Source organism: Macaca nemestrina, chromosome 1 (assembly GCF_043159975.1).
Source record: "Macaca nemestrina isolate mMacNem1 chromosome 1, mMacNem.hap1, whole genome shotgun sequence".
Lineage (NCBI taxonomy): Eukaryota > Metazoa > Chordata > Mammalia > Primates > Cercopithecidae > Macaca > Macaca nemestrina.
In genome coordinates, this window is record NC_092125.1 from 57,290,085 (window position 1) to 57,306,905 (window position 16,821).

At 39.5% G+C, this 16,821-nt stretch overlaps 1 long non-coding RNA gene across 4 annotated transcripts in view; it reads right to left on the reverse strand.

Annotated features, from left to right (window-relative positions):
- The window catches only part of LOC105484679 (uncharacterized), a 63,670-nt gene that overhangs the window by 8,145 nt on the left and 38,704 nt on the right, over positions 1-16,821 (reverse strand). The gene's annotated exons all lie outside the window — the stretch shown is intronic.

Consider the following 16,821-nt stretch of genomic DNA (forward strand, 5'->3'; position numbering starts at 1 on the left):
TAAGTCCAGGTATGTCTGGCCTAAAAGTTTTCATTTTGTGTTCTATGATTATGCTTTGGGAATATCACTCATATCTGAATGATTGTCTGAATTAGATATGTAGTTTTGCCTCAGGTAGCAAATTATTCAAAGTATAGTTGTTAAAGAAGCTCAGGTTTTTTAATGCTCTGAATACTCAGCTCACAGCCTCATAGCTTTTCCTGACATAGATCAAATATATATATATAAAATCATATATATATGATTTTTATATATATGATTTTATATATATATAGATGGAATCTCGCTCTATCACCCAGGCTGGAGTACAGTGGTGCAATCTTGGCTCACTGCAACCTCTGCATCCTAGGTTTGAGCGATTCTTGTCCCTCAGCCACCTGAGTAGCTGGGATTACAGGCATGCACCACCACGCCTAGCTAATTTTTGTATTTTTAGTAGGGACGAGGTTTCACCATGTTGGCCAGGCTGTCTCAAACTGCTGACCTCAAGTGATCCACCTACCTCAGCTTCCCAAAGTGCTGGGATTACAGGTGTGAGCCACTGTGACCAGCCAAATATTTTTAAAAGCAATAATAAGTAAACTTGGAAAAATAAGTCTTATAAGGATAGATCTATTCCATGACCATTTAAAAAAATAAAATGTCTTACATTAACTTAAGAGTCACATACGTTCCAGTGACAGAAATAGGAGGCAGTGTTTTACATGGACAATGTGGGAGTTACTTCAATTGATTGTGTTTTTAGTACCTCAAAGATTAAAATCTTACTGTATAGATAAGATGTGAACATGTGAAAAGTTCACTAGCTAAACAATAATTCAAAATAGCAATAAAGAACCTAAAATATATGCTGTGTTCAGGTATGGGTGATGTTGGTGTGAGGGATGGGCAGAGAGAGAGTAAAAATGAAAAATAGGAATATAAAATGAAAGAGTAATAAATCATTTTAAGAATTTTAAGAAAAAATTAAAGGTGCAGGTAAAATTTTGATAGGCAAGAGGGAGGGCTATAAAGTTGCACTGAGGCCAGTACTTGGAGGCTATTTCAACATGGGGTTAAGAACTTTGGCTTTTATCCTCTAAAACCTAGAAGACATTAAATATGTCCAAGAAGGGGTTGAAATTATCAAACAAATATGATAGGAAGATTAGTTTGGTGACAATGTGGAGGATGGGCTGAATATGAAAGAGACAAGAAACTGAAGGCAGAGTGGAAACACTAGGTTGAGATATACTAGAAATGAGTGACTGGCTCTTTGAAGTGAGTTCAGGGACAAAGGTACAGGTTTTGTAACTCTCACAGATATATTGGCTTATCTAAATAGCAGTATTTTGAAATGCAAATTACTAATGCCTTCTATTATTTGTTCTCAAGCAAAGATATTTGACAATGTCTAGGACATTCTGGTGTGTTATATTTATGTTTCATATTTTGTTCATGTGTGTTATATATTTTGTTCATGTCCTTTGCCCACATTTTAGAGGGGTTGTTTTTTCTTGTAAATTTTTTTAAGTTCCTTATAGATGCTGAATATAAGACCTTTGTCAAAGTGTAGCTTGCAGAAATGTTCTCTCATTCTGTATGCTGTCTTTTTATTCTGTTGATAGTTTCTTTCGCTGTGTAGAAGCTCTTTAGCTTAATTAGATCCTATTTGTCATTTTTTGCTTTTGTTGCAATTGCTTTTGAAGTCTTTATCATGAAATCTTTGCCCATTCCTAGGTCCAGAATGGTATTGCCTAGGTTGCCTTCCAGATTTTTTATAGTTTGGGGTTTAAGTCTTTAATGCATCTTGAGTTAATTTTTGTATATGGTGTATCAAAGGTGTCCAGTTTCAATCTTCTGCATATGGCTAGCCAGTTATCCCAGCACCATTTATTAAATAGGGAATCCTTTCTCTATTGCTTATTTTGGTCAGATTTGTCAAAGATAGTTGTAAGTGTGTGGTCTTATTTCTGGGTTCTCTATTCTGTTCCATGATCTATGTGTCTGTTCTTGTACCAGTACCATGCTGGTTTGGTTACTGTAGCCCTTTAGTATAGTTTGAAGTTGGGTATCAAGATGCCTCCAGCTTTCTTCTTTTTGCTTAGAATTGCCATACCTATTCAGGCCCTTTTTGGTTCATTGTGAATTTTAAAATAGTTATTTCTAGCTCTGGGAAGAATGTTATTCGTAATTTAATAGGAATAGCATTGAATCTAAAAATTGCTTTGGACAGCATGGCCATTTTAACAATATTGATTCTTCCTATCCATGAGCATGGATAGTTTTTCCATTTGTTTGTGTTATCTCTGATTTCTTTGAGCAGTGATTTGTAGTTCTCTTTGCAGAAATCTTTCACCCTTTGGTAAGCTGTATTCCTAGATATGCAAATTTTTGTGGTAATTGTGAATGGAATTGCATTCCTGATTCGACTCTTCGCTTGACTGATGTTGGTGTACAGGAGTGATAGTGACTTTTGCATACTGATTTTGTATCCTGAGACTTTGCTGAAGTTGCTTATTAGCTGAAGGAGCTTTGGGACCAAGACTTTGGGGTTTTCTAGATACACAATCATTTTGCAAACAGGGATAGCTTGACTTCCTCTCTTCCTATTTGGATGCCCTTTACTTCTTTCTCTTGCCTGATTGCTCTGGTCAGCATTTACAATACTATTTTGAATAGAAGTGGTGAGAGGGGGCATCCTTGTCTTATGTTGGTTTTCAAGGGGAAAGCTTCCAGCATTTACCCATGCAGTATAATGTTGGCTATGGGTTTGTCATAGATGGTTCTTATTATTTTGGAGTATATTCCTTCAATATCTAGTTTATTGAGAGTTTTTAACATGAATCGATGTTGAATTTTATCGAAAGCCTTTTCTGCACCTATTGAGATAATCATGTGGTTTCTGTCTCTAGTTCTGTTTATGTGATGAACCACACTTGGTGATTTGCATATGTTGAACTAACCTTGCATCCCAGGGCTAAAGCCTGCTCAATTGTGATGGATAACCATTTTGATATGCTGCTGGATTCAGTTTGCCAATATTTGTCGAGGATTTTTGCATCGATATTCATCAAGGATATTGGCCTGAAGTTTTCTTTTATTGTTCTGTCTCTGCTGGATTTTTGTATCAGGATAATGCTGACCTCATAGCATGAGTTAGGGAGGGGTCCCTCCTCCTCAATATTTTGGAATAGCTTCATCAGGAATGGTACCAGCTCTTCTCTGTACATCTGGTAGATTTCAGCTGTGAATCTGCCTGGTCCTGGGCTTTTCTTGGTTGGTGGGCTTATTTAATGCTGAATCAATTTCAGAGCTCATTATTGGTCTGTTCAGAGACTTTATTTCTTTCTGATTCAGTCTTGGGAGGGTGTATGTGTCCAGGAATTTATCAGTTTCTTCTAGATTTTCTAATTTATGTGCACAGAGGTGTTCATAATATTTTTGATGATTATTTGTATTTCTGTGAGGTTAATGGTAATATCCCCATTGTCATTTCCAATTGTGTTTATTTGGATCTTCTCTCTTTTCTTCGTTAGTCTAGCTAATGGCATATCTATTTTTATTAATTTTTTTCAAGAAACCAACTCCTGGACTCATTCATCTCTTGAATTTTTTTTAATGTCTCTATTTCCTTCAGTTCATCTCTGATTTGCTTCTGCTAGCTTTTCTTGCCTTCTGCTAGCTTTGAGGTTGGTTTTCTCTTGGTTCTCTAGTTCTTTTAGTTCTGTTGTTAGGTTGTTACGTTGAACTCTTTTTAACTTTTTGATATGGGCACTTAGTGCTATAAATTTCCCTCTTAACACTGCCTTAGCTGTGCCCCAGAGATTCTGATATGTTGTATTTGTTCTCATTGGTTTCAAAGAACTTCTTGATTTCTGCCTTAATTTCATTATTTATCCAATATTTGTTCAGAAGCAGGTTATTTAATTTCCATGTAATTGTATGGTTTTCAGTGAATTTCTCAATCTTAATATCTAATTTTCTTGTGCTGTGGCTTGAGAGATTGTTTATAATTCTAGTTCTTTGCATTTGCTGAGGAGTGTTTTGTTTCCAATTATGATTGATTTTAGAGTATGTGCCATGTCGTGGTAAGAAGAGCGTATATTCTATTGTTTTGAGGTGACGAGTTCTGTAGATGTCTATCAAATCCATTTGACCCAGTGCTGAGTTCAGGTCTTGAATATCTTTGTTAATTTTATGTCTCAACGATCTAATATTTTTAGGGGGTGTTAAGGTCTCCCACTATGATTGTGTGGGAGTCTAAGTCTCTTTGAAGGTCTCTTAAGACCTTTCTTTAAGAATCTGGGTGCTCTTGTGCTGGGTGCATATATTTATGATGGTTACGTCTTCTTGTTGAACGCTTTACTATTATGTAATGCTCTTTTTCCTTTTTTGATTTTTGTTGGTTTAAAGTCTGTTTTGATTGAAACTAGGATTGTAATTCATGCTTTTTTCTGTCTTCCATTTTCTTGGTAGATTTGTCTCCATCCCTTTATTTTGAGCCTGTGTGTCATTTCATGTGTGATGGATCTCTTGAAGACAGCACACCAATGGGTCTCAGTTGTGTCTTTTAATTGGGGCATTTAGCCCATTTACATTCAAGGTTAGTATTGACTTGTGTGGATTTGATCTTGTTATCATGATGTTGGCTATTTCTTCAGACTTGTTTGTGTGATTGTCTCATAGTGTCACTGGACTGTGTACGTCCATGTGTTTTTGTAGTGGCTAGTAATGGTCTTTCCTTTCCATATTTAGTGCTTCATTCAGAAGCTCTTATAAGGCAGATCTGGTTATAACAAATTCATTCAGCAATTGCTTGTCTTCAAAGAATCTTATTTCTCCTTTGCTTATAAAGCTTAGTTTGGCTGAGTATGAAATTATGGGTTCGATGTTCTTTTCTTTAACGATGTTGAATATTGGCTCCCAATCTCTTCTGGCTTGTAGGGCTTCTGCTGAGAGAACTGCTGTTAGTCTGACGGGCTTCCCTTTATGGGTGGCCTGACCTTTCTCTCTAGCCACCTTTACATTTTTTCTTTCATTTTGACCTTGGATAATCTGATGATTATGTGTCTTGGGAATGATCTTGTGAAGTATTTTACTGGGGTTCTCTGCATTTCCTGAATTTGAATATTGGCCTCTCTAGCTAGGTTGGAAAAATTCTCATGGATGATATCCTGAAATATGTTTTCCAAGTTGGTTCCATTTTCATCTCTTTCAGGTACAACAATGAATTATAGATTTGATCTCTTTATATAATCCCATATTTTTGGGAGGTTTTATTCACTCTCTTTCAATCTTTATTCTCTATTCTTATCTGACTTATTTCACAAAGCCAGTCTCCAAGTTCTGAGAATCTTTTTCTCTGCTTTATTTTCTGTTATCAATACTTGAACTGCATTATGAAATTCTTGTAGTATGTTTTTCAGCTCTATCAGGCCCGTTATATTATTTTCTACACTGACTATATTGTCTGTTAGCTCCTGCCTTGTTTTATCATGATTCTTAGCTTCCTTGGATTGAGTTTCAACGTACTCCTGTAGCTCAATGGTCTTTATACCTATCCATATTCTGAATTCTATTTCTGTCATTTCAGCTATCTCAGCCTAGTTTAGAACCCTTGCTGGAGAGGTGATGCAGTCATCTGGAGGAAATAAGGCACCCTGTATTTTCAACTTGTCAAGATTCTTACACTGCTTCTTTCTCATGTTTTGGGCTTATCTTCTTTAATCTTTGAGGTTGCTGACCTTTGGATTTTTCTTTTTTATTTATTTTTTTCCAATAGCTTTTGGAGGAACAAGTGGTATTTGGTTACATAAGTTTTCTTAGTGGTGATTTGTGAGATTTTGGTGCACCCATCACCGGAGTAGTATACATTGAACCCAATTTATCCTATTTGATGACCTTGAGGGTTTGATTGTGTTATAAGGTGGATTCAGCCAACTGGGGTTGTTTCTGTGAGATTTTTGGAAGCCAACACTCAGTTCCCAGGTCCTGGACTGCATGCTCTGACTCTGGGGAACTAGTATGGGGCCCCAGCTTTGTTATCTGGCTCCTCAAGATTATGAATCTACTGCACTAGGGGTGAGGGGCTAAGGTGCTCCTGAACCACTGGTCACTAGTCTCCAATAGGTGGTGTCAGCCAAAGTGTTTCATTGTGTGGTGACAGCAGAATTCATCCTCACTCACATGTGCCTGCAGCAGTTATAGTAACACCACAGTGGGGTGAATACTTATCAACTGCAGCAGAGTGCTAGCAGGTGCCAGCCTGCCTGCCTCCCTGTGGGCAGTCACCACAGTGGCAGAGGCAATAGAGCTGGATGGGTGGGGGTCCTTGCTGGTTACTGTGTGTGCAGTCACGATGGTGGCGGCATTGGCTCCAGGATGAGGCACTAGTGGGCACAGGTCTGTGAGCCTTCTCTGTGTGCCACAAGCAGGAGTGGTCACTCAGGGCAGGGGAGGATCCATTGTTCTCTTCCCCTAGTTTCACTACCATGGCAGTGTTAGCACAAAGCAGGGCACTAGAAGGGGCAGGACTGGCTAGCTTTGTGTCCACCAAGAATCTGTCTGCAATGGTAGTTGCCAACAGGCAGGGGAGCAGACTGTATTCCCAGTGCAGCACTGGCAGGGCGGGGTGCATGCATATTCATGCAGGAGGGACAAGGAAAGCAGAATCTGCCCATGCGGAACATGTGACAGCAAAGTAATGTGGGTAGTTCTAGTGATCCTGGTGGGAAACTGCAGTGTGGGGAGGGAGCATATGGGCTAGTGAGTGGCAGTGGGGGCCATCCCACTGGAGCTCTCTGCCTGTCAGGCATAGTCTGCCAGCACAGAAGCTGTGATGGGGGCTCCCAAGGGCATGTCAGGCTGCCCTGCAAAGAGGCATGGCCAGGCTGGGGCCCCAGGAGAGGCCAGGAGACCAAGGGGTGCCCAGGCTGGATGAGCCCTGTCTGATGGGTATGATTGCCCTGAAGAGTTCAGGACCAACAGTTACCCTAGGGTTAAAGTCTCCTGTGGAAGCAGTTGAACCTAGGGGAATGTCCAACCTTTTTTATGCTCCACTATAGATGTTCCCGCACCAAACCCTCTGGGCTCTATGTCAGCTGGCTTGCTGCTCCTACCACTTCTCTGAGCAGCTCTCTGCCAATTTGAGTGTTGGTGGTGGTCGTGGGGTCTTCTCCTGCTGGGGTTTTAGGGTAAGAGCAGGTTGCACTTTGCCAGTCCAACTCATCCATTCCCCCGGAGCCACTGGGAGCCAGGAATGAGTCCAGGTGTGTAGTAGCCCCATGTAGGGTTCCTAGCATTTTCCCCCTTCAGCCCAGCTCCTGTGTCTTCCCCCTGAAGATCTGTTAGGAGTACACAAGTCATCTCAGTCCTTGGCGACAGCTGTTCCACCTGGCAGTATCTCATCAGCCCTATTATTTAATTAAATAGATTTTCTATGCCTTTTGCCATCTCTTCTCTTCTCTTTTTTGAACTCCCATAATATGAACAGTTGTTTGCCTTCTATTATGCCACACATCTTATAGACTTTCTTCACTTTTATTTTATATTTCATTCATTGAATTCCTCAATTGCAGATTTCTGTTTGGTTCTTTTTTTTATGATATCTACCTCTTTGTTAAATTTCCCATTAATATCATATATTGTCTTTCTGGTTTTGTTGACTTGCCTATCTGTATAGTTTTGTATCTCATTGAGTTTTCTTAAGGTCAATATTTTGAACTCATCTTCCAGAAATTCATAGGTTTCTACTTCATTGGGGCCTGCTATTATAGAGTCATCATGTTTCTTTGGTGGTGTCATATTCCCTTGCATTTTTATGTTATGTCCTGGCACAAGCATTACTAGACCTTTTCATTCTCCTATGTTTTCATGAAGTAAGCACGTCTTTTTGTCTTTCTTTCTTTTTTTTTTTTTTTTTTTTTTTTTTTTTTTTTTTTTTTGAGACGGAGTCTTGCTCTGTCACCCAGGCTGGAGTGCAGTGGCCGGATCTCAGCTCACTGCAAGCTCCGCCTCCCGGGTTCACGCCATTCTCCTGCCTCAGCCTCCCGAGTAGCTGGGACTACAGGCACCCGCCACCGCGCCCGGCTAGTTTTTTGTATTTTTAGTAGAGACGGGGTTTCACCGTGTTAGCCAGGATGGTCTCGATCTCCTGACCTCGTGATCCACCCGCCTCGGCCTCCCAAAGTGCTGGGATTACAGGCTTGAGCCACCGCGCCCGGCCGTCTTTTTGTCTTTCTAATTTAATTCCTATTTTACTTCGATGTCTGTGCATCTGGTGGCATAATCACCTCTTACAAACTTTCTAGAGTGGTTTATGTAGAAAAATACTTTCACCTGCATTTGGGTCTTAGTGTGCCTATTGGGAAAAGTGTGGTGACTCTTAGCAGGTAGATGCAGTTGTGTAGTCTCCATGCAGCGTCTTGAGCTACATTCAATAGCAACAACAACTGTGGGTGTCTTAGAGGTCTATGCTGTGGAAGTCTGTGGCAGTGGTGATGCCCATGTAGGTTGTTAAAGTCCTCAGTGGCAAGACCTTTTGGAGTCTTCCCATTCTCATTTTCCTCACAATGGGGAGACTTTGCTGAGAGGATCTCTATTGGTGTGTGTGAGGTTTCGCACAGCCTACAAGCAGCTGCAGTGGCAGTGGATTCTAGACAATGGTGCTCAGAATGGTTGTGCGGCCAGGATCCCAGGCTTAGGACCTTGCAAACCTGTTGTGGCACCTGTGCCTTGTGGTACAAGTTTGTTTTCTGTGGCGGAGTTAAATGTTGATTGTCTACAGAGCCAAGATCTGTAACTCTGAGGTACCTCCTAGAATCTTGGGCCCAGAGGGCCAGTTTATACCTGTGATCTTAACCCTGTGGATCAGGGCACAGCACTGGCCCAACTCTGGAGAAGAAAGGGTGCTCTGGAAATTTGGGCTTGGGAGCATGGTATGGCTGCAATTCGGAAACCTCAGCCAACAGGATTCAATGGCAACTTGGGTACCTGAGAATGAGGCACCATTTAATGACTATGGACCTTGGGATTGTGGGGTTCTGTGGGGCTAGGTGCAGGAACAACAAGTACCCCAGAATGGCAGAGCACAGCTGTTGTGTGGGCATGAGTAAGGCAAGGAGCAGCACAGTGATTGATTACCCCACTCCCCAGAGAGAGGAGTGTCTCAGCAGCTCAGACCCTAGGGGACTAAGACCAGCTCTGAGAAAGCAAGGTATTAGAATTGTTTGGCCTGTAGAACGGGTGTATCAACTCAGCCACTGTTCTGTTTCCCTAAGACACAGGGTACTAGCTCAGCTCAGCTCTTGAATGCAGCTCTCCAATGGCCTTTTTTTTAATTGTGTGGAAGATGAAATCTCAATTGTGCGCATCTTAGACAAAGCACCATTTCCCCAGGGGATGATGTGCCTGTTTAGCTCAGTCCTGGGAAACTTAACTATTCTGGGTGGTCCAGACACCATTTCTTAAGAACACAGAGCATCACTTTAGCATACACACCAGGGTGTATGACCACTTTGGACAGCCAAGATACCATTTCCTAGAAGACAGGGTGCTGTTTCAACTTATGCACAGGGTGAGACATGACTTCTAGGATGCCATGGTGCTGTTTTCCCAGGATCAGGATACTGCTTTGCTCAGGCACAGAGGGGCATGACTATTCTGGGCAACCAAACACCATCTCTCCATTTTCTGGCATTGCTTCTGCTCCAGCACAGGTGGGGCAGGGTGCAATAGGAGCTGGGAGGATTATTTGAAGAAACTGTGCTAAGCCACCATTTCCTTGGGAGGCAGTGTGCAGCCCCTAGGGGAAGGTTACAGCAGCCACTGGAAAGGACATATGGAGCAACTCTGCCAAGGCACTGTTTTCCCAGGAAAGAGAGTACAGTTTCAGCTTAGGCGCCTCCAAGCAGGACAGAACTAGGAGAGGTGAATGTAGTGATTCTGCCAAAGCAACAATTCCCCAGGGGGACTATACAACTTTAGCTTTGGTCCCCAGGTGCAGCACACAGCAATGACTGGGAGAGGTATATGGAGCAGTTCCGCCAAGGCAATGTTTCCTTAAGAGGCAGTGCACAGCTTTAGCTCAGTCCCCTGAGGGTAAGTCACAGCAACAACTAGGAGGGCTAAAGCGGCTACATCAGGGCCTCATTTCCCAGGAGGGTGTGTGCAGGCCCAGCTCTGGCCTTGGCGGACAGAGTACAGCTACAACTGAAGCCTGGGGAGACAGGTGGAGGAGCTCCACTCCTTCTTGGCTTTATGGGGAAGGGGGTGACAGCTGGTCATAGCTCAGCTTGGGGATGTTGGGCCACCAGCTGGGGATGGTTTGGTGGTGGCTTGGCCTCAGGAATGAAGATATGCCATGAGCACTCACCCTTGTAGCAAGGCACACTCTAGTGGTAGTTCTAGTTCCAGGATAGTGTAATATTGTCGCTGCGTGGACCACGAAGGGCAGGGCACAGTATCAGGTCCTTTTGTGGAGAGAGCACAGCTGTGTGGGCTCCAGTTAGCTCCCTCAGCTGGGCTTAGTGCCTGTGAGGACTGCAGGGGACCCCAGTGGTGAGGGCTGTATGTGTCCCAGATGTTGATGGTGGCTACTGGGATCTTATTGTTTACCTTTTCGCCATGGGGAGGTTCCTTCTGGTTCCCAGCTGGTATCTACTGGGGGTGAAATGGTGGAGCCCAGGTGTTTACTTATCTTCTCTGTGATTATCCTGAGTTTCTGTGCTTACCAGGATTTCTATTACTCCTTTGATGTACTTCAGTGCTCTCCCTTAGTTATTTTCCTTAAAATAGAGTTGTTCATTCATTGCTTTGGCTCTCATTGTGGGGAGGAAGAGCAGTAGGGGCTTCTAGTAGACCATCTTGCTGATGTCACTTCTCAGAAGTAGTGAGGTTTTAATAAAGCTAAACAGATTAAAATTTTAAAGTTTTTTTTTTTTTTTTTTTTTTTGGTTCTGAGATTGTGTCCTTTGTTTCTCTTTTGGACATTAAATTTATTCCTTTTTATTTAAATAATGGTAACAAGAGATGGTAAGGATTTTTGGACTTGGTTTTTAAAATTTGTACTTGACAAAATAAAAGTTGACACTTCATTTCGAATGGCCTTTTTTTTTTTAATTGTGCAGAAGATGAAATCTCAAAGTCTGGGAACCACTGATTTGTGCCTTGAGATCAGACCCAAGGCTTACATCAACTCTGGTAAGTTGTCCTCTGTATCCAGTTAACAAAGTAGATATTCAATATTCCAGAGTATTGGCACAGTATGTCTATTCCACAAGCATGACTAGACCTTTTCGTTCTCCTATGTTTTCATGAAGTCAGCATGTCTTTCTGTCTTTCTAATTTACTTCCTATAGCTTTATGCTCATTTCTTACAGCCAGTGACATTATATTTATCAAATATCTTAATTAAATTAAAAAATGGTCCCTGTGATTTATTATGGGGAAAGTAGAATACAATTAAAATTATCAAGTTAAAAGTAAAATAAGATATCACATTAAATTACCCCATTTTATAGTCTCTGGGCTACAGATGCCAGTAGCTATACGTTTTGCTAAAACTCAGAGAGAGTTAAACAATTTGTCTGGGGTTTGGGATCTAGTTACTAGAAAATTAAAAATCTGGTTACTATGGCTATTTTTCTTTACTCATTTAATTAGGTATAAGTCCTGGTAATTGACCTCTCAATTGAGCTCCCTCGCCTCCCTGTCTTGCTCTATTCCAATCTCCCCACCCCTACTGGCACTTTTGCCCACATGACAGCCTTATGCTGTGCAGTGCCTTTCTCCTATTTACCACTAGCCATGTTCATCTATCCTTCTTTCAACTTTAATCTTTAGACAGCTGTAAACATAACATTCTCCTGTTCAGAGTTTTTTAGGACTTTTCATTACTGCCTGGATGTCATTCAATCTCCACTGCCCATCATTTAAAGCCTTCCCCAGTCCAATTCTACACACATATTTCTAAACTTCAGACTAAAATTTCTACACATAGGAGAAAAATAAAATTATTTTCATTGAAAGAAGGAGGAAAAGGAAATGAATTAATCATTGAACGTCTACTAGGTGCTTGTCTTAATTGATTTGGGTTACTGTATAACAAATTACCAGGGACAGAGAGACTTAAACAACAGAAATTTCTCATGGTTCTAGAGTCTGAGTAGTCCAAGATCCAGAGTCTGGTGAGGGCTGGCATCTTGGTTTCTCAATGATTGACTTCTCATTGTATACCCACATAGTCAAAAGAAAACTCATTTCTCTTTTTGTAGGGGCACTAATCCCATTCATGAGGACTCTACCCTCATAACCTAATTACCTCCCCAAGTCCCCACCTCCTAAACCATCACATCAGCAGATAGGGTTTCAACATATGAATTAGGGGGACACAAACATTCAGTTAATGATAGTACTAGACCAATTTATGCACATTTTCATATTTATTTCTTCCCAGAAATCTATGAAATAGATATTATTACCATTTCACAAATGAGGAAACTGGGGCTCAGAGGCTCTATGAAACATGTGAAAGTTTATAAAAATGATGAGTAATAGAGATGTGATTCAGGTCTTTCTGCCCCTCAAACATCTGTTCTTTCTACTATTCAGCACTCCTGTCTCTTAATTTGGGAAATAAAAATTTTTGTTCTAGCCAAAACAATGATCAGCACCAGTTGATAGACAGGGACCATTTAGAAAAAGAACTAAAAGTTTCCATGCAGCCTCTAAAATTATACCAAATATTTGGCCCAACACCTGCCACTATTTGGAACAGCAGTTCAGAAATTCCAGACTTGACTAGAGAAGTTTCTCCAGGATGCTGAGAGGATTCACTTCACTCAGGGATATTACCATTTTTATGTTTCAATCTGACATTTCAGTACCTAAGGATAGGTGCCTCACTGATCCCATTTTTATCACTAAAAGTTCACAGCTCAGAGTGGGAAGGGACCTTATTTAACTCCTCCACAAATGAATCTGATGGAATTTAATGAGGTAAAGTGACTTTCCTAAGGTCATACAGCTAAGAAGGGGCAAACATAAGACCAGAAAGGTCCATTATATCAGTGTACATAGAAACTCCCTATTATTATCTATCAATATGAGACATTCCTGAAACAGAAAATAAAACAACCATCAATTGAATTTTAAAATTTTAAACATTCTTTCAATATTTAAAAGTTTAAGGGGCAAAAATGCTGTATTGATGAAAATCAAAGACCGTAATATTGAAAAACTTTAATTAGACATGTTAGGGATATCTTCAGTCTTACCCAAACAGAATCTTAAAGGAAAACAAGGCATGCATAGGGGGAAAAAAACTCAAAAACTCTGATCCTAAATGTCATTCCCTTGTCCATGGTGGCAACGTTATTTATGACCCTCTTTTACTGCCTAATGTGACTTCTGAATCCTCAACACAGCACTCCAGGCAACCACCAGTAAGAGAAGTGACTTGACATGCAAAATGAAATCTATTTTCATAATTGAGCTACCAGCAAGAGCAAACAGACCAAAAAGACATCAACATGGTCAAATAGGGGCCATTCAAGGGACAGTAAGTCAATTAGACTGCCTGAATATAGTTCACAAATAGCACAGTGTGAAATTAACATAAGGGAGGCCTTGACAAAAAGTTTAATTGAATTTTCTCCTTTAATAATGTCTTTGCCATATTTCAAGTCATCTTTCCTAAAATATTATAACATATTTTTGAAAATGTTTGAATTCCTGAGCCATTAGCCTTTTTTCTCTTGGTGAAGATTTAGTTACATCTTTCCCTCTGCTTGTAGAATGGGGCAGTTCTGAACATTAGAACATGTGCTGAGTGATTTGGGTGGCTTTTCGAATCACTTACAAATTGAAGCACTCAAACAATTTTACATCAATGTATTCTTCAGTGTCTGCACATGCCCAGATGTCTAAACACAAGAGAAGAACTCTTTAAAAAAAAAAAAAAAAAAAAAAAAAAAGTATTTTCAGCAGCCTCAAATTTCTATGCATTATACATTCCTGGAACCCTGATAACGTCCAAATTGAAGCACTCTGGGAGGTTTGGAGAGCTTGTATAATTTTAAATTGTCCTATACATGCCTCTGACCTCAGGTACTTCACAAATTGAAGAACCTTTCAATTTTGAACATTTTGGTAATTTTAAATCAAGGCATGTGCATCTAGCTTTAATTTTATACTTGCATTTTAACTTACACTTACGTCACGTAGACCAACTGAAAGATAAATCATTATTCTGATGTATTTCTAGAAACTCACTTTTATTTTCAAAGAGATTTTTAGTGTGTTTCTCTTTGCTGTTTGTGATTAAATCAACATAGCAAAAGCATCGCAGGTTGAAGAGGTATGTTTACTACACTTGACTATGTTTGCTGCACTTGAATTTGAAAATGCCAATACAACACTGTGCCTTGCTCTAATAAATTAAAGCTGTGTTACCATTAACGCTGACATTTGGCTATTACACTGAGTAGTATCACAACTAGTAAGATTTGACTACAAAAGAAAACTCAGCTCTTTTCTTAAAACAAACTAGCTATGATAGCAAGAGTTCGACAGTGGGAAAATTTGAGCTTGTGAGGCCCTAAAGAGTTTTTATTTTCAAAGGTACAAATTATTGAATTTAGAATAAGAAGGAGTCTCTGTGGGTACTCAAGTCTACAGTCATATTACATGACTAAATGAATGAATAAAAGCTCTGTACATTATAATTTGGAATGCACTGAATTTGCAAACCTCCCACACCCCAACCCCCCAAAAAGTAAAGAAAAAGCAAAAGAGTCTGCCATCAGATCTCACAGAATAACTCCATGGGAATTCTCCACATGAAAGATTACAGGATATGACCTACAGGATACATCACCCTACACAGTCATAAATTAAATTTACTGTAAGCACCATACAAACAGAGAAAAAAAGAATCATAGAGCCGTACAATCAAAGCAAGCCTAAAATTAAGGGTATTGATCATTTGCCTAAGAAGTGAGAGTACAAAACCATAAAGTGATTAATGGTATTATTATTAGAGGCGCTCACCCAGCCTCCTATGTTCCCAACGGAAAATTGATACTGTTTTAAATGTTTTGCCATTGTAATTTTTTAATATGTCAACCAAATGTTTTCTCTTATCTAATTGCTAAAGCACAATCAGGAATAATTTTTAATTCAATGTTAAGTATTCATATGAAATAAACAATTGCTTATGTTTCATGTGCAGTGGAAGGAAAGCCCACAATTCATCTAACTCTGAATTTTTCTGGTTGCTTTTCTCTTACATAAAATTTCTAGACAATATAGTTGCATTTTCCCTAAGTAAACATGAGTAAATCAAGCCCAGAGCCCATTCTCCAAACTGAGAAGATTGGAAAATGTAATTTCCCACCCTGAGCTCTCGGATGAATAGCCATGAGTACTTCTTAGCAGCTGGGACAAGGAGAAAAAAAGATACATGGAAAGTATACCTCTGTTTTTAAATAAAAGTAAAGACTTGATATTAAGTAGAGGTTAGGGTCAGGCCAGGTCAGACATTTGATTCCCTGGGTCAGGCCTCTTCAGTCTGTGACCTACCAAGAGAGGCATCATGTTCTAACTCTTCTCTGACAAAAGCAGCAAAAACAAAGCATTTTAATACAATCTGGACTAATTAGGCTTCCAAGTCAGAGTAAAAGAACATTTAAAAAAAAAAAAGACATAGAGCCTTTCTTATTTTATGGCAATTAAAAAGAGTATTGTGATCAAATAATGGCTTATGTGAAAAGTGGCATGAGGCAAATTATCCTGTTTTCCAAATTTCAGGAAAATCATTTTTCCAAACTAATAGGATTACCCATCACAAAGAATGTTTGAAACTGCTATTTTATATGCCAACAAATCCAACCATAGAAAAAAGAAAGCAGAATGAACAGCCTCAAGAAAGAAACATAATGGAAAAGGCTCATAGGGGCTTGTATTTGGCCTATTATTTACAAGCGAAAAATTCCTTTGTTAGCTGTGAACAGACTTTATGGCAAAACCCGATAGACCAGTCTCAGACCAAGCAAAATCCCTTATACTTGCAAAAATTTGATTTATGTAAACAGGAGATCCTGGTCTCTGCCTCACTATTTGCAGGAAAAATGTTTCTGTGTACATGACGAATAGAAATTATGCATAATTGATTAGCTAATGAAAATTCCAGCATAAAACATATGATGCATGTATTCTCATTTTGAAATTTGAGAATTTCATGCTGTGGAGTTTCTTTTGTGCCTCTGAGGCATTTTTAATATATACGACTTCAAGAAACATTTTTCTTATTGCAATGAAATTATTATTATGCTTTTTAATTTTTAGTAAAGGAAATTAGTCATATTATCACTGAATAAAATAATATTGAGAGAATAAACATTTTAGAAAATACTCGAAACTACTGAAGGAATAACTTACATCCTACCATACATAAGCTTCTTTACACACAATGTCACTGCAATATTTTAAAGAAGTATCAAGAAGAAATTTAAAAGTTTATTTTTCTGGTTTTATTATTCCTTTTCATATTTAAGCTCTGGGTACATTATGAAAAGAAATTGGTTATTTTATTCCTTCTTTTGCCTCAGCTGGGCTACCGTTGTTGTTAAACCTCTCAAAAAAATGTAAAACTTTATTCACTACACGATCTTCTCCAACAAAAGTTTTGGCATGGAGGGTCAACTTGTCATAGTTCCTCTTCACATGGTTCAATGAAAAATACAGAAAGAGCCCACAATTCAATGAGCTAACATTGGCCCAGAGTTTTTTCACACAGTACGGAATTATTTATAAATATAGTTGATACAACCTAGAAAGCAA